The sequence below is a fragment of the Cynocephalus volans genome, chromosome 2 (genome assembly GCF_027409185.1).
Source record: "Cynocephalus volans isolate mCynVol1 chromosome 2, mCynVol1.pri, whole genome shotgun sequence".
Lineage (NCBI taxonomy): Eukaryota > Metazoa > Chordata > Mammalia > Dermoptera > Cynocephalidae > Cynocephalus > Cynocephalus volans.
In genome coordinates this window covers 71,176,447-71,200,663 of record NC_084461.1, presented here as the reverse complement: position 1 = coordinate 71,200,663, position 24,217 = coordinate 71,176,447, and the positions used below count along the sequence as shown (strand labels likewise).

At 35.8% G+C, this 24,217-nt stretch overlaps 1 protein-coding gene across 2 annotated transcripts in view; it reads left to right on the top strand.

Annotated features, from left to right (window-relative positions):
* Positions 1 to 24,217, top strand: part of EDIL3 (EGF like repeats and discoidin domains 3) — a 410,628-nt gene that overhangs the window by 366,038 nt on the left and 20,373 nt on the right. The gene's annotated exons all lie outside the window — the stretch shown is intronic.

The window sequence follows — 24,217 nt, the reverse complement described above, 5'->3', positions numbered from 1 at the left end:
TTGATGACTGAGCTCTTTTATGCAGGATATTGTTTTAGTTTTTATGGTTTGCTAATTATATTCTTTTTTTTTTTTGAAGATGAAACAAGTAGTACTGAACATTTTACGTACATGCTCATTTATAAATGAGAGCACTTAGCCTCTCTTTTTATTTTTTCAGTGAGCATTATTTTGTTTTCCAGATTTTATTTTCATGTTCTGCATTGCAACCCTATACTTTTTACTATGAAATTTTATGTTTCACTATAAACTTAAGTTGACTCTAAAAGAAATAAATGCATGAATTCTAACATCAAGGTGACCTAAAACAAGTCAGATCTTAATACTGAAAGTAACAGTACAAGCCTATTCGTACAATATGAAAGGCAGATTTTGAATTGTGTAAATTAATATAGTGAATTTAAAAATTATTTATGTAGCTGGTGGTAGATAAAATACAGAAAACAATCAGCAAGAGAGTTACGCAGACATAAAATCAAGGCCAATTTACTTATTCACAAAGAGGTTAGTTGCGATTTTTTTCTTTTAACCAAAAACTCATTTCAAGAACAAAAATAAGCAGGAAATTTTAGAACAGAGGGTATATGGCCTTTATTTATTACTCTTGGTATACAAAAACTACCCATTTTCTAAAGCTTTCTGGGCACTGCACCAACATACAGACACCGCAATTAAATTCTGTCAGTAAACACCCTCACTTCATATTCACAACCAAGAGTGAAGAAAATAATGAGGATCTTTAAGGAATATTTTGACCAACCAAAATTTTGTATAAAAACATATTTTTTTTTCTAGCGGGTATGCCATACTAAGACTTCTTAAACTAGAGAAATCATTATGCCAGACCAGAGAACTAGTGCAGTGCCTTATATTGCTCATAAGAGACTAATTATATTTATTTCTGATTATTTTTCTCTGGAGTAATCAACATCCAGGGAAATACAGTATACAATTAGCATGAAAGAGAATCTGCAGACACCAAGCAGAAAGAGCCTTCTGCATTCTCCCACAATCTTCCCGTTTACTTAGGCTGGAATGGAAGAAGAAAGAATCAAGGAATGTTTGAAGAGAGAATCAGAAGAATTTTAAAATTGTAGATACTATATTACACTTGTTAAGCATGTGTGTATGCATGCGCACTATCCTTTTTTCAGTGTGATGGTGTATTTCCCAGGTAGGTAAGCCCTGCTTCCCCTTCTCCTTCAACAAAATGCCTAGTCTGTCATAGAAACTGAATGTGAATGGGCTGCATTCATGGCAGGGACAGTGAAGAAGCAGATGACATCTGGTGCTGCATACTCTCAGGACCCTCAGCTCCTCATTGATCTAGTGGAATTCAGCATAATGTTCTCCCTGGCTTCCTGCCTCTGTAAACTCCCAGCCCTCACAACTGAGGGTACCTTGGGCCCACTTGCAAGTTCATCCCCAAGAGCCCCAAATTGTGGAGTTAATCTTTTTCCTAGACAGTGAACATTTAAAGCCCTATCATACAAGCTCTGGTCCAGGCATTGTTAGAATTGCTGCTGATCCTCTCTGTCACCATGAGCAGCTTTTAATTGCTGCATTACTGACTTACTCCTCTGGACCATTATCTTGTTTTATCTCCAAGTTGATTTCTTGCAGGATATTTCCATCCCTTCCCAAATTTAACCTCACCAGTATTTGCTGAGAAGAGAATCCATCCACTAAGGGGACATAGTCCATGTCTCTTCACTGTGATACAGAGTGTCTGTGTGCTTGGAACCTGTTGTTTTTTGCCAGACGTTTCCAAAACCCTGTGCGGTCCCCGTCTCACACCCTCTTTTTTTTACACACACTCTATTTCCTATACTGCATTCTTTGCTGGACTTCTCTGATTTCTGCAAATTTCTGCAGCAGCTCTTCTGTCTGCTGTCACTCTTGGGTCCCTGAAATTTCACTAACCAATTTAACGTCACTCAGACCACTTAAAGACACTCAGGACCACTGCCTTAACTTGTCTTTCTCATCCTATGTCTGTGATTCCTTTGTTCTGGCCTCTTCAGCCAATGCTGAGTTCAGATGTGCATAGAATACCTTTCCAGTCCTAGCAAGAGAATCCAAACCATACTGCTTCCTTTAGTCTCCTGATTCTGACACTTACTTGGCAAAATGACATCAGACTTTATATTCTGATAGTTTTCTGTACTTGTCCCCAGATTCTTATCTGCCCATTGCTGACCTTCACATGTTAACCCACTCTTATTCCTGAGGGCTGTCATTGGCTGTCAGTTTGGCACTCTTTATCTTGATTTAAACTCTGATTGAATTTGAGTTAACAGTGCTAAAAAAAAAAAAAAAGAAAAAAGAAAAGAAAAAGGTTCTGGCCTTTCACCTGTCAGATTGTCCCTGAGTTTTCTGTTCTCATTACCACTCTTTGAATCTAGGGCCCTTTAACTCATTCTGCATTACTGACAATGCATTAAAGTTATTCTCACTAATTTAATCTTTTTCTGGCAAAGTTTATACTGCACAATGCTGCCAAATTCACAGTGCCATGAGGTATAAACATGACATTCTTAACACTCCACCTTAACAATTTTCTCTCAGATCTTTTTTTCCCCTCGCTCAAACATTTCTTTAGATATTTACACATCATTTTTCCTTGCTGTTCATCTATGAAGACAAGTTGACTCTGCTATATTTTAAAAACAAACTTCAACCTCTGTCCATGAAACAATCTCTTCCATTTTTATCTGTCCACCTATGTAATAATCATGTTTTTGTTCAGAGTCTTTTGGATTTTAGCCATCCTAACTGGGGTTAGATGGTATCTCAATGTGGTTTTGATTTGCATTTCCCAGATGCTGAGTGATGTTGAGCATTTTTTCATATGTCTGTTGGCCATTTGTATATCTTCCTTAGAGAAATGCCTACTTAGCTCTTTTGCCCATTTTTTAATTGGGTTGCTTGTTTTCTTCTTGTAAAGTTGTTTGAGTTCCTTATATAGTCTGGATATTAATCCTTTGTCAGATGTATATTTTGCAAATATTTTCTCCCACTCTGTTGGTTGTCGTTTAACTCTGTTAATTGTTTCTTTTGCTGTGCAGAAGCTTTTTAGTTTGATATAATCCCATTTGTTTATTTTTCCTTTGGTTGCCCGTGCTTTTGGGGACGTATTCATGAAGTCTGTGTCCAGTCCTATTTCCTGAAGTGTTTCTCCTATGTTTTCTTTAAGAAGTTTTATTGTTTCAGGGTGTATATTTAAATCCTTAATCCATTTTGAGTTGATTTTAGTATACGGTGAGAGGTATGGATCTAGATTCATTCTCCTGCATATGGATATCCAGTTATTCCAGCACCATTTGCTGAAGAGGCAGTCCCTTCCCCAGTGAATAGGCTTGGTGCCTTTGTCAAAGATCAGATGGCAGTAAGTGTGTGGGTTGATTTCTGGATTCTCTATTCTATTCCATTGGTCAGTGTGTCTGTTTTTATGCCAGTACCATACTGTTTTGGTTATTATAGCTTTGTAGTATAGCTTAAAGTCAGGTAGTGTTATGCCTCCAGCTTTATTTTTTTGCTCAGCATTGCTTTGGCTATGCGTGGTCTTTTATTGTTCCATATAAATGTCTGAATAGTTTTTTCCATTTCTGAGAAAAATGTCTTTGGAATTTTGATGGGGATTGCATTGAATTTGTATATCACTTTGGGTAGTATGGACATTTTCACTATGTTGATTCTTCCAATCCAAGAGCATTGAATATCTTTCCATCTTCTTGTATCCTCTCTAATTTCTCTCAGCAGTGGTTTGTAGTTCTCATTATAGAGATTTTTCACCTCCTTGGTTAACTCAGTTCCTAAGACTCTGAACGATAAATGCTGGCAAGGCTGCGGAGAAAAAGGAACTCTCATACATTGTTGGTGGGACTGCAAAATGGTGCAGCCTCTATGGAAAATGGTATGGAGGTTCCTCAAACAATTGCAGATAGATCTACCATACGACCCAGCTATCCCACTGTTGGGAATATACCCAGAGGAATGGAAATCATCAAGTCAAAGGTATACATGTTCCCCAATGTTTATCGCAGCACTCTTTACAATAGCCAAGAGTTGGAACCAGCCCAAATGCCCATCATCAGATGAGTGGATACGGAAAATGTGGTACATCTACACAATGGAGTACTACTCAGCTATAAAAACAAATGAAATACTGCCATTTGCAACAACATGGATGGACCTTGAGAGAATTATATTAAGTGAAACAAGTCAGGCACAGAAAGAGAAATGCCACATGTTCTCACTTATTGGTGGGAGCTAAAAATTAATATATAAATTCACACACACACACACACACAAAAAAACGGGGGGGGGAAGAAGATATAACAACCACAATTACTTGAAGTTGATACGACAAGCAAACAGAAAGGACATTGTTGTGGGGGAGAGGGGGAGGGAGAAGGGAGGGAGGTCTTGGTGATGGGGAGCAATAATCAGCTACAATGTATATCAACAAAATAAAATTTAAAAAAATATATTAAAAAAAAAAGTAATGGGTTTAAGGGGGGAGGGGAGGGACAGGAAGGAAGTGGGCGTGGCTACGAAAGGACAGCAGGAGTGATCCTTGGGGTGAAGGGCGCATTCTCTATCCTGATGGCATCAATGTCAATACCCTGGTTGTGCTACTGCACTATAGTTTGCAACACGAGTATGTTACATTTGGGGGAAATGGAGTAAAGGGTATTTTGGATCTCTTTGTGTCATGTCTTACAACTGAGTGTGAATTTACAATTATCTCAAAATAAAATATTTAATTAAAAAATTTTAAAAAAATAATAATAATAATCATGTTTTTGAAAGCCTAATGCATGCAGACCTTGCAATAAATTTGGAAGATATATAGATGACTAAAACATGATTGGAGCACTCAAGGAGCACAAAATCTAGCAGAGGACAGGCATTTTTCAATGGATTACTGCAAACACGGTGCAATACATGGTGTAATGGAGGGATATGCTAAATAAAGTCTAGAATGGTAGTTAGGAGTAAAGGTTCTAGAATCTGACTAAGACCCATACTAGTTCATGTATGAAATGAAAAAGGCTTCTCATTCAGAGCAAATGAAATATGAGTATCTGTTTTGAGGAAAACCAATGAGAGAAAAGATTCCCCTTCTTCCAGGCTGCTGCAGCCATTCAAGGACACACAACATGGGAACCAGGACACACAACATGGGAACCAGAACACACTAAAGCTTGGGTTCCACTTGTGTCCCTTTTGTGGGGTACAACCTGAACAACAGCACAGTGGCCATGCATCAGATAGAATTGGTGGGAAATCTTGTTTCTTCCACCTATAAACTATGTGACTTTGGAAAAGGCATATATAGCTTCTCTGAGGCTTCCTGAATTGTAAAATTGGACAATGGAAACTAGCTTAGAGGCTTATTAGGTGAATAATACTCCATTTTTAATGCCTAATAAGCACTGAAGAAAAATTACTATTACTGTTATTCTATAGCAAAAAAGGAGAGAAGTCAAGCCCACTTCAAAAAGGATACCAGGGAAATCTTCACAGAAAATATGTGATCTTCACTTTACGTCCTCAAATAAGAGTTAGAAATCTCAGGGAGACTATGGTGCAAATGCAGTCAAAAATCTCAGCCACAGCAGGAGCATCCAGGAAAGACTGGAAGTAAGGAAATTGGAGAGATTTGCCATAGGATAACAGAGGAAATAAGACACTTCTGAGAAGTAATGGACTAACACTAATGGGTGCAAAACTATGCTATCTACCCTAAGTGAATCATTGTGCAGTAAATGCATGTGTTGAAACAACACACTGTACCCCACAAATAGGTACATATAAATGTCAAAATTAAATTTAAAATTAAATTTAAAAATTTGAAAAGATGCTGGTCAATGAAGTTCTTAGAGCCCTTTGTGTTTGAGTTTCAAACAAATATCAAATATAGATATATTAATTTTGATGTATTAGTTGACATTAATTTTGACCCCGTTCAGTAAAGAAAAAGTAAAAACAGAGTAAAATTTGTTGAGAATCTTGTTGCATACTAGGCATCATGCCATTTAAGAAAAGCTGGCAGGGGGTGGCAGAACATATTGGGAAACCAATAAATATTTTTTAAATTAGTTTTATTAAGTTTTGTTATTGCTATGCCTGTTTTTTTAAAAAAAATCTTTTAAGTACATTCATTAGATATTTTTTGTAAAACTTATAATAAGGAAGTTGTTTATGGGAGATAATTATATATAATTTCCATACTGGAACAAGTCTATCTGTCATTATGGAAAACCTAATTTTGTAATATAATTGATGAAATAGTACAGCTTTGATTGTTATTTCATGTTTCTTACCATATTTGTTTTATGCAAAAGGCAACAGAAATGTAGAAATTTGAAAATAAAATTATACAAAATAAATTCAGCTAGTAGATGGTAAGGTCTTTCTTTAAAATGAATGGCTCAATGTTAGTGATATGGCTGTAGTAATAAAAACAATAATAAAAAGAGATCATGGGAAACGCAAAAAATAAATAGCTTTTATTTTAAATACTCCAGACATTAGCTTTTGCTAGGCCTAGAGTTACAATATTATGGGCAAATAGAGTTCTTTAAAAACATTCAGAAATTTCCTAAGTACCAGTTACTTTGTATTCTCAGATTGTTTTAAAATTATACTGCAAATTAAACATATAGTGCCAGTGTTACCAGAGAAGTCTAGACAGACACACCTTAAGAGACTCTATCACTCCTCACCCCTACGTACAACTTCAGAAACAAAAACAAATACAGAGATTTTTTTAATTCCCTCCACAGGGGTTTACTGTGTACTAGGTTTTTTAAATTATAAAAATATTTCAGTCATACATAGTGAATAAGATAATACTCAAATTTAGCAAAAGTTAATACTATGCCATATTTATTTCAAGTATACGTTTATTTCAATGTGTGTGTGTGTGTGTGTGTGTGTGTGTGTGTGTGTGTGTGTATTATTTTTTTAATGCCAGTACCACACTGTCTTGATTATCATAGTGGTGAGGTGAGTTTCAAAAAGGAAATATGAATCCTTCAACTTTGTTCTTTTTCAAGATTGTTTTGGCTATTCTGGGTCTCTTGACTTTCGATATGAATTTTAAGATCAGTTTGTCAGTTTCTACATAGAAGCCAGTTAAGATTTTGGTAGGGATTCAGTTGAATCTGTAGATCCATTTGGGAAGTATTGCCATGAAACAGTAATAGGTTTTTCAATTCATGACCATGAGATAACTTTCTATTTATTCAAGTTTTCCTTTATTTCTTTCAACAATGTTTTGTTGTTTTTAGTGTACAAGTTTTATACTTCCTTTATTGAATTTTTGCTTTTTTTAATAGGAGCTTTTATTTTTTATTTACTTTTTGTATCTTGCAAAAATTCTAATTTTTAAAAATTTTTTTTATTTAAAAATGACTGACTAAGCATGTTTGTTGGATACAGAGTTAAATATCAATACCTGTGTACAATGTATGATGATCAAATTAGGATAATTATCATGTCCATTATAGAACCTAATCATTCCTGTGTCCATTAACCAATTTCTCACTAGCGTCTTCCCCTCTCCCATCTGCCATTTAGTAACCACAGCTCTGTTCTCTCCTTTTGAAAGTTCAGCACATTATTGTCATTGTTGTTTGTTTGTTTGCTTCTTTCTTTCTTTTCTTTGTTGAGTTTATTCCTAAGTATTTCATTCTTTTTTGGTGCTACTGTAAATAGAATTGTTTTGTTAATTTCATTTTTGGATTGTTTATCACCAGAATGCAAAAATACAAAACATTTTTCTATAGAGATCTTGTATCCTACAAACTTGTTGAACTTGTTTATTAGTTATAACAATTTTTAGGGGATTCCTTGGGATTTTCTGTATACAGGATTATGCCATCTGCAAATAAAGATATATACCTTAAAAATTTAGATGCCTTTTATTTAATTTTCTTGCCTAATTGCTTTGGCCCCATTGCATTTTTAGTAAATAATAAATAATAATGTATAAATGTTGTCTTAGTCAAAGTTCTCTGTAAAAAAATCACCTCAAATTAAGCCAACACTTTTGAATGGTACAATCTCAGGTCAACAAGAGTGAGGGAAGAGGGAAGTTAGGAAAACAAATAAAAGGTTTGTAAGTAACTGAACTGGCTACAGTTTCACAAGAAAACATAGCCAGTTGCTGAATTGCTCAAAATGTATTGTCAGTGTTACAGTTCTCAGGTTGGTTGGATGTTGGTTTTACAGCTTTTATTATGTATTAATTAATTAGTTAAGGGAGAAATATGCATGATTATCTCAATATAAAGGATATAATTTGATAGAATTTAACACTATTCATGATTTAAAATATTTATAGCAAATAAATAATAGAAGAATTCTTAATTGAATAAAATATATCTACAAAAAAACTATGTTATAAAGCATTCTTAGTGCAGAAATGTTAGACACATTCTTTAATGTCTAGGTCTTATTATTGGATTATTTTTCTTTCCTTCTTGAAAATATAACCCACATTAGTTATTGTCACATGAAAGTTTTACAAAGAATGTGCTATTTCAGAATTATTTTTCACAATTTACCTTTGAATCTCCCCAACAACGGTGATACTTCTTTTTCCTAAAGCACCTTGTCAGCATAGCGGTTTATGTCACTTTCTCTTATGTTTTTCTTTAATCGAAATATAACTGATTATGCATATTTGTAAGGTACAGAGTTAAATATCAGTATTTGTATACAATATGTGATGATCAGATCAGGACATTTGGCATATTCGTCATTACAAAATGCACTCATTTTTTGTATCTGTTCACCAATTTCTGTTACTTTTTAAAAAAGTGTTACCCTACAAACGAGTTAGAGGCAATGCATCCCAACACAAGGCCATGTTTTCTTGAATGCAAAGTATTAAAATGAAAGTAACTTATATGTATGACCGCTGTTCTGAGTGTTCCCTCTCCCCTTAGGAAAACTTTGAGGAATCATTTGAATTGGGCCTATAGTGAATCTGTTTAACATACAGATGTATCAAAACTTGTATTCTGATTCCTAAACTGATAGGTTTTAGCATTTCTTGAAATGTACCAGATTTCTCCTTAATGACAAAGCATGTCAAGATAACCTTTTTAGGTACAACAAGCCAGAATCTCAAGACAAATCTCGTGAGTTGTTTACAAGGATGAACAGTTTTTTATTTCTGTTTTTGTTTTTATGCTTCCTTGCTAATTGGTGCCTCTGTAAAATAATTTTCTTATATTATACTTTTAGTGTAACTCTATCTAATAATTTTTACATAATTCCTCTCATTTAAGTCAGTATCTGAATTTCATTAAAAATATCTTTTTAGTTTCAGGATCCTAAAACACTTATTTTTTAAAAAGGGAATTATCCTTTTATTTTCTATTTATGTCACGTCTGATTTTTTTCCCAAGTTTTGTTTAAAATGTTTGTAGCTTTGAGCATCAAGCCTCTGATAGGATATCAAAAACATTTATGTCAGAGATGTTCGCCTGATAGGTGTGTCTCATGAAATTCCTTATTTAAATTTACAAGTGAGCACTCAGTGAAATAAGCTGTAAGTGGGGGAATTTTTAAAATCTTGAATACGTATAAAAAAATTAAATAGATTTAATATTATGAGTTTGTCTCAACTGATTTATTAATTCCATACTTAATTTAAGACTGTGGTTTATGAGCTATTTTATAGTAACAAAAAATATACTGCATGAATAGTTTTAGAGTTAAAGAATGTGTTTTTTTAAAATATGAGGAGGTTTGGAGATGATTGCACAAATAAATTAGTCCTTGTGTAAGTTCTGAGACAAGCATATATACAAGAGTCCTTTAAATATAGTGTCATTTTTCAAAAGAAGGAAAGTGTGAGCATCTTATTGTTCTCATGCAGTCAAGAACAACGTATTTTATGAAAGTTATATACCTTATATTCAGGCCAGAAGATTATAACTGCTAACCATATACCTTTTGGGGGCTTCATTATAGATATATACAGGCCACATTGTACTTAAAGTATGCTCATTAGATTGTGTTCAGATTATATCATCATCCAGCACCTGGTTTTGTATTCCACCACTTAACACACTCAAAAGTCCATGGATACCATATTAAGGAGAATAAATGGCAAATAGACATTGGGACCTCAGGAAAAAGCTTGGCAGGATTGGAGTTTCAGGTATATAACAGCTGCTCCTTATTTCCACCGGGAATAAAACAAATAGAAATTAATGTCAATTACAGCAGAATAACATAGATAAGATATACATACACCATAAATAAATTAATATAACTATAAATAGATGAAACATGTTGATTTTATGGGTATTCTATGAGAAAATCTATAACCATGGCTTTTAATGAGGCTGTCTAAGACTACAATTATAATTTGTGGTGACCTAAGTGCTGAGGAACTAGAAAGCCCTGCAAGATCCCCTGGAGCCTGGTTGTCCTTTTTATACAAATTTACTGCTGACAGTGTTACTGACCATGCATTTGAACGGAAATAATTTGTATTCCTTTTTCCATACTATATGTATACTCTGTTCATTGGACAAAAGTTTTCTTTTTTTTAATTGTTCGTTGGGGCAGTCCACTTTCTGTGTCAATGGCTCTTAACCCTGTAATCTGCAAGCAGATCTTTTCCTGCTGAATCATCTCTCTCTCCTCTCTCCTCCAATCTCTTCAGAGTTATGTGCTGACCTGGGCTGTTTTTCAATTGTTGACATTGATGGTACATTTTCCCAAAGCAATTTGAAGTATTACCTTATGCCTGATTAGTGAGAGGCCATGCCCCTCCCACTTTCTTTGGTAAGGTCAAGAAGAAAAACTTACATCTAGGGTTCCTTGCATTGTTGCTGTTACTGTTTTAGCCTACATATCAATCACCACAAAACATGCACATATACAGTTAAGTTAAAAATTAAGTTAAAATTTTTTTTAAGTTAAAAATTCTAGATTTTTCGGAATTATATACTTAATTCGGAAAAATCTAGAATTAAGGCTCCTGTAGTCTGATGAAATAAAATGATGTGCAGGACTCCATGGATGATTTACAAATTCTGGGAATGGCTAAGTTTTATATCAACATAAAATGCATAGCTCTTCAGCAAGCATAAAAATACACTGTGTATTCTGTCAACTTCCCAACTTTTCAAGGGCCTCTTAATATTTAGGAAATGCGATGCGATTTGCCGTTGCAATATATTTTACTCTGTGGATGTTTTCTTTTCAGAATTCTTGAGATTTTTATCTATTTGTCACAGGACAAGAGGATTTATGTAACTTTATATATTGACATGTATTGGTATATAGATGCTTTGCGTTTGTAAATGTCAGTCTCTAGAATATATAATGGTTATAAAAAATATAATATTGATAAAATTATGGTTAGTAAATTAACTGTCAAAGATATATTTAAACAGCTTTTTCAAGTGTAAACAGCTAACACTCTGGCTACTGAAGTGCATGAAGATTTGACCATCAGTTCACTGAATCTGTAGCTTTACAAAAGATGCTGAGACAATGCTTACCTAGGCAACACTCTCACTGTGCTATCAAAAAGCACTAAATAACAAACTATTTCAATTCTTGCTTAAAAGTTATATAATTGTTTTCTAAATCACATCCATATTATTTACTGATAATTTTCTTTGTTTTCTACTTCAGTTGGTCTTTGGCACTGCTGTAATTAAAGTATCTGAATAATCTATTGGTTATCATTATGCTCTTCGATCAAAGATATATTAAATTTCCATTAACCCATTAATAATGACCTTATCAATTATAGACAAACTTAATTAGCCACCACTCTGAATTTTTATTCATGGAACAAGGCAAAGTTCCGAGCCGAATCAAAATCAGGCTTGAAAGGCAAATAAAGAAGATATGTTAATTCTGCTCTCCCAGGGTGATCTTATTTTTGATGAACTCAGCAGAAAGTCACTTTCAATAACCCAATAAGAACAGTATGATTCTTTTCCCTAAGAGTTCAGAGTTTTATATTTTCTTTCAAACATGTTTTAGTCTTTCTGACATAGGACTTAGAGAAATTGGATGAGGGCTAGCTTGTTAATTTGGTGTCAGTTTTAGTTACTTATGACCATAATTATTTGAGAATCATTTTCCAAAACAATTCAATCAAGTTTATATAAAATCTTACAAAGATCTGCTCATTTACAAAAAGGACATAAAATCAAGTTATGTTCCCTTTATCTCTCATGATTTAATAAATCAATGCAAGGACATTCAATTCAATATTTATAGTATTTATTAACTTCCAACATGTTTTTTAATCAGGTTTATAACTTTGGATGTTTTTATCTTTTAAATTTCTTTGAGATTTATTGAGGAGATTTTGACAGATGAACTTTCATTTAGAACTATTTTTACACATGGAGTTTTAGTAAAGCCTGGTTGAATTCTTTCAAACACTTTCCTAAGAAATACATTTGGAAGGTTCCTCCAGAGCTGATAAAGGAGACCTGATTTTAAGTGTTCCTACATCGTGTTTATGAGGAAATCACTTCCATCATTTTAACTCACAACTTGTGAGTCGTGGTTGCTGAAGCCTTTGATTCCCTTCCCATCATCTCTGAAGCATGCACACAAATATATATGCATCAAGATGCCTGTCAATGACTTTCTGGACTCTGGGCATGGTCTTCTGTAACTACAGTGTAAGGACTCTGATGTCTGAATCAGAATAGCAGGAGCTAAGACCCAGAGCCTGCACAGTGGGCTCGAGGCCCAGTGGTCACTTCACTGCAACCAGAAACTATAGGCCGTGGCCAGCATGTCACCTTCCCACGCCCCAGGACAGCCATGTGCCGAGAAAATACAATTCCCCCATGATACAAACCTGGCAAAGGTGAATAGAACACACATTGGATAGGTTAGCTCATTGAATCCTAAAATGTGAAACTATTCATTCAATACATATTTATTGAAATACTCCACGTAAGCAAGATAGACCAAGTTGCCTGCCCCTGTGATTTTACATTTTGACAAGAGAATAACAATAATATGCTAATAAGTAAATTACATAATAAAGAAGTAAACAACATATTCAGTTATCCAAGCAAAAAAATTTTCCATTGAATAAAAAGTGACAGAATTATCAAGAGAATAAATGATCTTTCCTGTATTCAGAGGAAAACAGCAAGAGTAGGAAAGCTTGTCCTACAGACCAGCTAGTCTGTACTGCCTAAATGTCTGCCAGGCATTGGCAGGGAGGCAAAGGTGGTATTGATATCGGAATGTCTGAAAGACAGTTCTTCCAATGGCCTGATAGATGGTGAGGGGCTGAGAGGAACCCACGTGACCAGTATGTGACAAACACGAGATTATTTGCTTTCTTTTCAAGTTAAGTAAAGAATAAAACAAGATGATATGGGACCTGTTTTTTAAATATGCAGAACAACAAAAGAATAAGAATTATTCTAAAGGTGTAAAGAAAAAACATAAAAGTGGAAAATTTTCTACAGAAAAAACAGATTTCTAGAATATGTGTACAAATATTTTTCTCCATGAAATAATAGAAGAATAATAAAGAAGATGAGATGAATGCTCAGCTGAGGGAGCTTTTATATTTTTTCTTTCCCTTGAATAATGCATTTCAAGGAAATTAAAATATATAGCAGTTGAAATTGTATTACCAAAAAGTAAAACCTATAATATTGAGGATAAAATTAATAAACTCTCTGAGAATGCAAAGAATAATTTAAAAATGAAAATGATGCATGCTGGGAAAATAGAATAGTTTGGTCAGGGCCCTCTCCAGTTGGATGCAGTTCAGCATCCTTTGTAAGCAAATTGTGTGTGGGGGTGGGTGGAGTTGGTATGCATGCACAACCAATGTCTCTTTTTAGTTTTGTTGCTATTCTTGTGTTCTACAGAGAGAGAGAGAGAGAGAGAGAGAGTGAGAGAGGAGTTTGGTGAAGCAGGCGGGCAGGTGTCTGCCTCGGGCATCTGCCTGGTGCAGCCATGCTTTTCCAAACCTATGGCTTCCAAGGACCTTTTGCCCAGTTACCTAGCTCATAGACCTGCGTGGTGATCTGGTGACCCAGCCTGGCATGTGGGGGGTCTGGTGACCCAGCCTGGCATGTGAAGGTTTTGTGACCCAGTCTGTGAACAGGCTTGAGGGGTCTGTGAGCTCCAGGCCCAGCCTTGGCTTGACCATCAGCCTGGTCGGTGCAGGATTACCAGCAGGTAAAAGAGCACCACAACTGGCATGGTCGTGGTCGAGTTGCTTTGCAATTGGCATCATGAACAGGATTAAGAGCTAGACAATTGGTGCTGTGAGGATTCCAGGCCTTAACCTAGCCACAGCAGACCACCACAATTGGCATAGTCTGCGACAGGATTCTGAACAGGTACAGGAGCTGAAAGCCCTTGGAGGGAGGAAATGTGGCTATCCTTGAGCATGTGGTGCCCAGTGGCCACTTTTCTGCTGACTGGAACCTGGCTATTGCTCACTACGATATTTGCAGCAGAAAGCAGAGTCATTGGAAGCACGAATAAATGCCCTGGAGGACAACATGCAGCGACTGGCTACTCCTGCCTCTCACACAAGGGAAGATGACCAACCCAGTGGTGAGTTGGGGAGACCGTGCATCTCCAGGCACGACCTGTGGTGCACAAGAAATGGAAACAGGAAAGCAGCAGAAACAGGAAGAGCCCCTGGCTGCTACAGCTATGAGACCTAGGGGTGGATGGTGTGCTTTAGAGACCATGTAGTAAATGCATGTTCTGTTTGTCTGAAGGCAAAAGGCTCAGAGGGTGCCACTTGAACCTGATGGCTGGTCGGGTGCCATAAAACCCGAGAAGAGAGTGCCACATGCAGATGGGCAGATGACCCGAGGATGGGTGCCACTGTAGAATTTCAAGTATGTTTTCACCCCATGAAAAGGTGGAAAAGTTAGTCTCTGTTACTATGTGCCTGTCTCTGAGGCAGTGGCTGCAGAAAGAGCTGTGGATGTGCACAGAGGCAGGGCAGCCACTCCTTGATGGACTGGGTGAATGCAGCTGTTTGAACTGTGTGAGCAATTGCTGCAAAAAACTACCTGAGACTGACTGAGTAGCCAGTGGAAGCTGAGCTGATGAAAGTAATTCAAAAGCCAGATGTAAAAGGGGAGAGCAGGAGAAAAACACAAGGGTGAAGCAGATAAACTGTTTGCTAAAGATGTTATCTTGGTGGTGAGGCAGCCAGACTGCTAAGAACTAAAACAAGGGGAAAAAATGCCCTCAAGGCATTTGAGAAGTTTGGGAGAGTGCCCCTTCCATCCTAGAAGAACTGAGTTGTCTTGGAGTACAGACCTGAGGTGTCACTGTCCTCAGCAAACTGCTCCCTGCATCCCAGCCACTCTGGCTGGGGCAATCCTGCCTCAGCACCTCCACAGAAAACAAGCTGAAAACATTGGTGGCATTCACATTGTGTTAAGTTTGCAGGCCAGCAGCATGTGGAGCAGTGGAGGCTTGGCAGCCTCCACCTAGATTTTGGAAGATGTATGGAAAAGCCTGGGAACTCAGGCGGAGACCTGCTGCATGGGTGGAGCCGCTGCTGAGGTCATCCATGGAGCAATGTGGAGCAGAAAAGTGGGGTCAGAGCCCCCACAGAGAACCCCCACTGAGGAAATGTCTAGTGGAGTCAGGATGGCGGGATTGCCACCAGGAGCCCAGAACCATGGGCTGCTGGCAGTGTGCAGCACCAGCTTGGAAAAGCTGCAGGCACCAGGCAGCTCAATGGTCTGCACTTGGCAGAGCTGTAGGATCGAGGTTGCCCAATGCTTTAGGGGTCCAGGTGCTCAGTGTGCTTAATGTTTGCCCTGTTTGGGTTTCGGATTTGTTTGGGGACTGTTTTTCCTTTCTATTCCTCCCTTCTGGAATGGGAATCTGTACCCAGTGTCTGTCCCACTGTATCTTGGAAGTAGATAAACTTGTTTTTGACTCTTTATAGGTTCACAGCTGGAAGGATTTTTGCTTTTGGTCTCAGAGGAGACTTGGACGTTGGACTTTTGAGTTGGTGCTGCAACAAGCTAAAGACTTTTGGGACTGGGATGGAATGTGTAATGTGTGAATGTAAGGGTAATTTATTCTCACTAAGGGAACATCGCTGAAGATTCTGAATGCCTAGATTGTATGGTGAGGGGCCCTGAAGGGGTGGACTGTTGGGAAAATAGAATACTTTGGTCAGGGCCCTCGCCTCAGGTCCAGTTGGGTGTGGTTCAGCATCATTTGTAAGAAAATATTGTGTGTGTGTGTGTGTGTGTGTGTGGAGTTAGTATGCATGCACACCAATGTATCTTTTTAGTTTTTTTGCTATTCTTGTGTTCTACACAGAGAGAGAGAGAGAGAGAGAGAGGAGTTTGGTGAAGCAGTCAGGCAAGCGTCTGCCTCAGGCGTCTGCCTAGAATGGCCATGCTTTTCCAAACCTATGACTTCCACGGATTTTTTGGCCGGTTCGCTAGCTCAGACCTGTGTGAAGGGGTCTGGTGACCCAGCCTGGCGTGTGAAGTGTTTGTGACCCAGTCTGTGAACGGGTTTGATGGGTCTGTGAGCTCCAGACCCAGCCTTCGCTTGACAATCGGCCCAGCAGGTGAAGGATTACCAGGAGGTAAAAGAGCACCACAACTGGCATAGTCATGGTCGAGTAGCTTTACAATTGGCATCATGAACAGGATTAAGAGCTAGAGAATTGGCACGGTGAGGGTTCCAGGCCTTAACCTAGTCAGACAAATTGGCATCGTCAGCAGGATTACACCACAATGCATGAGAAAATATTATGAATAAGAAAACTCAGAAGTAAAGAGTCAGTTTGTAGATGGTTGGCTTTCTAGAGTAAGACACCAAAAGAAGCAGAAGCTATATTTTAAAATAGAAGATAAGAACCTTTGCGCACCCTTCCCTTTCCCTCTCCAGCTTGAATGGACTCATTTTATTCGACCCAACAGCAATAAAAGAGACTCTCGTCAACATATATCTGGTGAATGATGATGATTAATGCTATTAATTTCAAGAATAAAGAGCAAACCTTGTAACAATCAGCCAGGTAGGGGGAAAAAATAAAGACGAACTAGATTATTCAACAAATAGATGAGAAAATTACATTCTTATGAAAAATATAGTAAGATCCTGTTTCACATTACGTATACACATAAAACCAAGATGTTTCAGAAAGAAAAAAAGAAGGAAAAGTTGAAAGAAAAGCTCAAGAGATAATTATAGCAGGACATGTCATTTTTAACTGATCTAAGTAGATCTTTTTAGCCATACAAAAATATGCAGTCACAAAGGGAGTGAATGACAGATTTGAATATAGGAAAATTGAAAAGTTGTGTCAAAATTAAAGTTAAATGACATCAAAAGTGAGGGAAAATGCAACAAATAAAACAGAGGCCACATATTGACGCTATGTACATAATTCTTAAAGATCACCGAGAAAATCTCTAATCCAATAGGTAATGGATAATAGACATTAAAGAGACTATATGTTTGTATCATTAGTGACACTGAACAATTAGGAAAATGTAAATTAAATGCCACTTAGTGCCATTTATATATATTATATGTAAAAATGCCAGCTTTCAACTTGTCAAAAATGGAAAATTTTATTAAACTTAGGACTGGTATGTACAGAGTTGTTATATACTGCAGATGGAAGTGTATAATCTTTCTGGGGACAAATAAAACAGTGTACATCACATTTTAAAAGGGGGGTTCTTGGGTTTATAAGGAAACTTGCACCAATGAGCAAAGAAAATATACATGGGAGTTCAGTCTTTGTTTTTCTTCTGATATTAAAAGAATTGGAAACAAATTAAATGAACTTCACTGGGGGATTGGTTAAATGATTTTTATATCCATTCATGTACCGATAATAGAGAAAGCTATATAGCCATTACAAATTAGTATTATGATTTATATGTAAAATATCTATGGTAGGTGAAAAAATACAAATTATAAAACTACATGTATGCCATGAGCTAAATTTTATAAAAATATATGGGAATAGGAAATATCTAAAAATATGAGTATGAAGAAGTTAATAGGAGTTAACTATTAATAGTAGAATTATAGTTAATTTTAACTGTAATCCTTATCCTCTTGACCAACTTTTATGTAAAAAAAAAAGTCTATTTTTTATTTTAAAAATAATTTCCTTTGACTAAGTAACCTTAATTCTTTAATTTGTCCTAGAATGAAAGGAATAGGATTTTGTGGAAGTATTAATTTTATTAGAAAAAATGAAGTTGGGGAAGAATAAATAAATGTAAGTGAATCATTGCAGTAAATTCTTAAAATGACTCCTTAGAACATAAAAGTGTTAAAAATAGTTTAATGACATAGGAAATTACTAGTGAAATATTAAGATGGAAAGAGTAAAATAATTGCCTACAAATATGGATGAAAATATAACCAACATCTGGTAACCAGTAATAATTTTCAAAGGCCAAGAACAGCGAATTTGTCTAAAAAACACATTGGAAGGGGAAAAGCATTGATTGTATTTGATGGTAAGACAGTCGATTTTCAATCTTCTCTGTATTTCTGAATTTTTCTACATTGCATGCGTCACATTCATAATGAAAAGACTATTAAAATAAAAAATGTTAAACATAAAATGTTCATAGTTATGCTACCTCCAATTCTCAGAAAAAATATGCAGTTGAATTACTTGCATAATTCTTTTTTTTTTTTTTAAGTCTTTTTTTTTTTTTTTTTTTGCATTTTTCGTGACCGGTACTCAACCAGTGAGTGCACCGGCCAGTCCCATGTAGGATCCGAACCCGCGGCGGGAGCGTTGCCGCGCTCCCAGCGCCGCACTCTCCCGAGTGCGCCACGGAGAGCGCGGCTTACTTGCATAATTCTAAATAAATCATTTTAAAAAGTTAACAGTCTTGAGCTTACAACAATCATGGGGCACAGATCAGGTTGACATATGGCATTGTTCATGTTGTAATTGCAGGGAATTGTTAAGTACAGAATTATCTCCATTTTGAATCCAGGGCAGATGATGCCTGTATATTTGGAATGTCTACAATATGCCAGGTGTCCTACAAAATATGCTGCTGAAGGATCACCTGAGCTTAGAAAGCTTGTTTATTGCACCAGACATGTTGTGTATACATGGTTTTACATGTGAAAGGTCCACCATGAAACAGAAACCTCCCTCAATTCCTGACAAATTATTTTATGTTATAATTTTTTTTTTGTTGTTTTAATTTTTATATTTTTAAAATATGATATGGAAAAAGCAACTGCATTTTAAATGTTTTTAAATCTTATTGGAAATTAAAACTCTTTTAGTAAAAGTAAGAATGAGATAATGAGTGCTGGATGCATATATTATCAGGCCTCCTTGTATTTTAAGAATTCTGAAGCGTAGAACTTTAGAACTACTATAAGAGTACTTGAAAAACGTTTGTGGAAAAACAGAACTTAAAGATAATATGAATCTTTCTATGACCTTTTTGAAGTACCCTCATAGATCAAATCCAATACAGGGGCTGAATAATATTTCATAATAAGTTGATCACATTAACTAGTTGACCTGCAAGTATGGATTAAAACTGTAGTCAACATCTGATAACCAACAATATTGTGCATACACCAAGAACAATTAATTCTGTTCCTTAAATGTAACTGGGATTATATACAATTGTCTCATGTAATGTTAAGGTAAAAAATTATTTATTGAAACCAAACTGTTATCTAAATATTTTGCCTATAACTCGATTTTCAAATACTAGTTAATTATATTAACTCCAAAGTTATTTCTGTTTAATGAGTTAATCTTACAAAGCTCCATGAAGTTATGAAATACATAATCCAAAATACATGATGTAAAGGTAAAAAGCTACACCATTTTAGATGCGGCTGAGTGGCACATTTCTGTGCTAAATCTCTTTGGCCTCTGTTCACTTTTCTTGTGTACCTTTTTATCTGTATCACTTTTCATTTTCCTCACACCTTCAAGAATGTCTCCTTGAAAATCAAGTTACTTTTCCAGCCTGCCCTATCTTCTTCCAGGGAGCCAGTGGGAGGGTGCTATGCAGATGTTTGAAATGTAGTTTATCTTGACCTTTATCAGACAAATGCTTGCAGATTTTCTACACCATTTTCCTAAGTTAGACACACTCTAAATATGTTTATGCTTTGCTAAAACACTACAGAATGGTTTTCAACAAAAAAATGTATATTTTTTGTTGAAAAAATGTATATTTTTGTATCCCTAATGCAATACTTGTTTACTTTTGTATCATTTAAGCTTCTCTCCGTAAGTATCCCCCTCTTTGGTTTGCTCATAAGAAGTAAATCACTAAATTTTGAATCTAATTTTCTCTATTAATATTATTTTAGAACTATTTTTGCAATACAGTCGATATTTAAATAGGGATGAGTAATAATATTATTATTTTTGGCAGCTGCCCAGAAGGGGGACTGGAACCCTTGACCTTGGTATTACAAGGTCAAGGGTTCTGCACTAACCAGCTGAGTACACAGCCAGCCTGAGGAACGAATAATATTCTGTTAAATTTGTTATATTATTTTTAGTTCACCATTTTCCTCATAAAGGAGAATTTTGGTTGTTTTAAATTTTCTCTACTTTGAGTAAAGATGAAATGACTATCTTTCTCTATATATCCTGAGGTGACCACAATACATTATGATCTAGAGTTGATTCTAGAATAATGTGGCTACCACATTTCCCTGTTTCTATATCCTTCTAACAAGATACTCTGAGACTGATAGTAGATTCTTCCTTGAGATTTATTTATTTCATCTTCTTATTGAAGTCTTCCATAGCACTTACTATATTTTATATTCAGGGGGTCTTCAAAACATTCATGGAAAGATGTAATGATTACATTTTATAATGATGAATATACTAATTATTCTGACTTGATCATCATATATTGTACACAGGTATTGATATTCAATTCTGTACCCCACAAATATGGATAATCAATTATGTTTCAATTAAAAAATTATGGAAAGATTTGTATTATCTTTTTAATTCTATTTTTTCATGAACTTTTTGAAGTACTCTTACATGGTTGAACAAAATAAATATTAACTCATTTTATCCTCATAACATCCTATGAGTATTTATATCCTTGGATGAGAATATTGAGATGTAAAGAGGTAAAGTACCTTGTCATCTGCATATAGCCACTTCAGGAAGCCAAACCACCCAGCTGACTCTCACAATTGAATTCCTAAAGATTGGAGAGGATTTTTAACTAGTTGGCTTCCCCAATAAAAAACGGTTGATACATCTGTGACACTGTGTTTCCTTGAATAATGTTATCCCACATAAAAAAGCTAGAGAAAGGCAGTGAGCATTTTCTACTGTGATACATAATGACATCCATATCCCTGAGGTACTTCTTGGCCATAGAACATACTTAGCAAGTTTCAGCTCAGTCCAGTAAACATTTCTCGAGGGCCTATTACCTGTAAGACACATTTAATAAAGATCCAGACATGAAGTACAGTGCACTAAGCCAAATGTCTACCTATGAGCCAGCCAGTACCCAAAATAACTGCTCTATTTGAGCCAAACCTCAGGAGGTGAGGGTCTTAAACAGCAGAAGATATTTTGTCCGGCATATTTGCAGTTCAGCTTTAACCCAGAAGATCTATAAGAGGTCAGGGTGGTCTTAGGCCAGGGACAAGCATTAGGTCCCGAGGATTGGGCTTTTCTGGGGTCATCCTGCACACTCACCACTGGTTTGAGAATGTCTCAGGGTGGGTTCTGCACATGCCACGTTTCAGCAACCTCATGCTAAGTATGAGTTGCTGATTATTTTTATAGTGAAAGAGGGTTTGCTTAGGTCTGGTATTCTGAGTTTAATATAGCAAATTTTAGGACAAAATCCATCTTGAAACAGATTGCTGACTATTTAAGTAGAGAAGCTGGGTTAACTGGAACAAAAAAGAAAAACATTTCTAGATCAAAAAAAAAAAAAAGAATTCCTGGAAAAAGGTAGCAGAGTGGGAGAAAAACATATCTGTTAGAAGGAGCCAAGACACACAACTTAAGGAGAAAACATCTCCACCCAACAGTAAACCCAGCTGACTTTAAGAAATACCACAGAACATGAGATGCTAGAAGACTTATTGCGTCATCTTAGTGAAGGACTTATAGAAATTTAGGGCTGAAGAACTCAGCCCTGGAATTGTCCATATCCTTGGTGACACTGTTTGAGTTCATGTGTATTAGCACCCTGTGGTGGCAACACAGTGACTCAGAGATTTCTGTAAGATTTTTTGTTGGTCTGCTTAACATTTATTGAATGTCAGCAACATTAAGAACACTTTGAAGAACAGCCGCTTTGCCCTGGTGTCTCTGTGCAATTATATTTGAATACAGAACAACAAAAACAATCTGTATTTTAAACCCAGAAAGCTGAAGAACAGACAGAAGATTCATGATAAAACACAGAGCTCTACTAATATTGTAAATGTAGGATTGTTTTTGCTTGGCTTAAACTTGCTGTAAGTTTGTTGAGAGTGGTGACTTAAGAAATTTCTGAAATAGTCACGGAGAATGTGAAGAAATCATTGAGCGAAAATGTGATCTGTTGCTTTAAGAATCTGTATGCATGGTGGACCTTTGAATCAGAAAGACATGGATTTGAATCTGGGATTTTATCTTTGCATAATACACCATGTTTGGTATGTTACCTCTCTAGATACTTATTCTCTCATCTGCACAGTCGAGATAGTGCCTACCTTTCATGGTTATTGAGAGAATTAAATGAGGACATACAAGAAAACACTTAGCACAATGTGAGGCATTGGCCATCTTCCTAGGATACCAGAATTTTGCCATCCTGAGTTGTTGGTCAACACACAGTACATTTTAGATGATACAATATATTTTGAGAAAATAGAAAAATATTAAAACTTTTGATAAATTTTCTGAAATGTTTTAATAGAGCATTAAAAGTTGTCTTCTGTCTTAATCCATTGTCAATTTTAGCCTAAAGTTTTTAATTTATGTTCTTAAAAGTGAACAAAAAGCTCATGTGAATTAAGAAAATATATTCTCCCAGGTTGTGAGACATTGGGAGCTTTTTTTCACATCTTTTTTGATGGGCATCTATGTTATTAAATATGGTCTTATTCTATGAATTCCCCCTAACCCTCTCTTTTCATTCATGGCCTGTATCTGACCCGTGAATGTCTATTTGTGGCTACCTTACATCTCACAAGACAGAGGACCTCAAATAGAAACAAAAGAGTGAAGTGGTTGAAAGCACCAAGGTCACAAATGGGATCATGACAGCTAAAGATGATAAGATCAAGGATGTAGCAAGGCACTTAGTCATAGGAAATATGTGGAAGTAGGTGGCTATTGTAGGAGAAGAGAGAAAGCTGTACGTCAAGGAACATAAATAAAACAAAGATAAAAGTCTTACAAGAGGATTTGTCCACATGAAAATCAAAGTTTCCTAGAATTTTAAATTAGCATTATAAAATGTAAGAAAACATGCAAGAATGAATTAGAGAATGAAGAGGGAAAATATTGAACTACTCTACGTTATGTGTTCTTTGAGGAAAATCATTCCTATCTCTTGCATTTCAATTACATTTTGGTGATTTTGATGCTTACTGAATTGCCATGGGTCTCATGTCCTGTAAGTATATATTTTGCAGAAAAGAACACATTATGAGCACAGATCCCCAAAATCAAGAATGAATATTTTCAGTCCTTTCATTTTTGAAGAAGAATACTTGACTTTCTCCTCAACCTTTTTAGGACTGTAATTTTCTGAAAGAGGATTTTTATTTGGACAATGATTACTAAAGCCCAATTATATTTTACTGAATTAATTAAAATCCATGGAAACAGTGTTGACTTTTTGTTTCATTTTTAATTGTAAATTTCTAATACCGTTTTTGTTCCTGATGTGTACACAGGCTACAGTTTTACTTTTATTATTATTGAATTGACCAGTAAAGTCAATAAGTTGAATTATAATTATAAGCACAAACTCTGGGAGATAAATGATCAATTTCATGAAGGTCAGCCCTGCCTGTATTGTTCTATCTCAGTTGCACAAAAACTGCACAGATAGATGAGTCAGTTTAATATAAAATTAGTTGGTGGACTGAAGTGACTGTCATTTTAAAATGGTCAAAATGGCTGTTCAAGGAAACTTGGACTACATTTAGTCAGTGCAAAATTAAAATTATAAGC